The 1,111-nt window shown below is 46.7% G+C and overlaps 1 protein-coding gene across 3 annotated transcripts in view; it reads right to left on the bottom strand.

Annotated features, from left to right (window-relative positions):
• RBMS1 (RNA binding motif single stranded interacting protein 1) overlaps positions 1-1,074 on the bottom strand; it is a 103,916-nt gene extending 102,842 nt beyond the window's left edge. For 2 of the 3 annotated variants that reach the window (XM_009641668.2, XM_009641669.2), the window contains exon 1: positions 1,029-1,073. The gene's annotated coding sequence lies outside the window, so the exon portion shown is untranslated. Of the gene's footprint in view, positions 1-1,028 lie in introns of all 3 variants that reach the window. The other variant, XM_035897096.1, reaches the window with a different exon arrangement.
• Between the last annotated feature and the right edge of the window lie 37 nt (positions 1,075-1,111).

Genomic DNA, 1,111 nt, shown 5'->3' on the forward strand with positions numbered 1-1,111 from the left:
GCTGCCCCCCGCTCCGGCCAACGCCCTGCCCCGCGCCCCGACAAACGCAGCAGGCCCCAAGGCCCCTTCGTTAATGAATCGTCCTTTCAGGTAGGGTAAGAAAATAGCATCTAATAAATTGGCTTCTTACAAAGTATGCAGGAGCACCAGACAGGATCATCAGCGTGGGCGTACCCAGGGCATTTATTAAAACCAAACCAAAACCAGCACGCACAATAAGCATGTTTTATTATGTAGGGACTTGAACACTTCGAGTATAAGATACAAAGATAACTCCATGCGCGGGTAGGCAGCATCGGCAGGGTGCTGCTCAGATAACACACCGGCGATTCTGATCAAAAAGATAGTTCTATAAAATAAGGGAGGAGGAGAAAGGAAACAGCAATTTTTGGTTTAAGCTTCAAGAAAACATGAGAGCCTAAACTTTCACTGTCACGCAGCTTAGCCACACAGATCACACGCCGTCCCAACAACGCACCGGGAGTTCCAAATTTCAAAGCCCATTTCCCCATTATTTCTGTGAAACCCTTCACGGTGCGCGGCAGCGAGATCCGATCTGCTATTCCTGCCCTTAATGAATTCTGACCCCGAGCAAAATAGGACAACTCCCCCAGTATCGCGAACTGAACCCGTCAAATTACTCGTGCCAGCTGCCAAGAGCAGCAGACACGGAAGGATTTTTCCTCACCTGGAAAGAACCCTGCCATAGTATTTTTGGCATGCTTTGTCAAGCCGGGAGCTTGGCAGCAACCTCTACTCCGTTTACCCTCTGGCACACAAACACACAGCACACTTTCCGATGGACTTAAAAAGTAAGATTTTTTTTTTTTTTAAAAGAAAAAAAAAAAAAATCAAAGAGTCCATGAAAAATAACACGCTTTGCGGTAAATACTGTAACATTAATGCCGACGGTGTGGGGGGCAGAAAAGTAAAAAGCACAGCCAAGGAGACAACGGCCCAGCAAGGTTGTAGCCCAACTATTTCAACTATTTTATTTCCAACGACCAACCAAACAAACAAAGAAATACCTCTTTCAGTGCAGCTCCACAGATGCGAGGGCTCCCAGCTTATCAGAGCGATCTGTCTGCCCATAAAATGTCACAGGATTTCC

Source organism: Egretta garzetta, unplaced genomic scaffold (assembly GCF_000687185.1).
Source record: "Egretta garzetta isolate BGI_Z169 unplaced genomic scaffold, ASM68718v1 scaffold577, whole genome shotgun sequence".
NCBI lineage: Eukaryota > Metazoa > Chordata > Aves > Pelecaniformes > Ardeidae > Egretta > Egretta garzetta.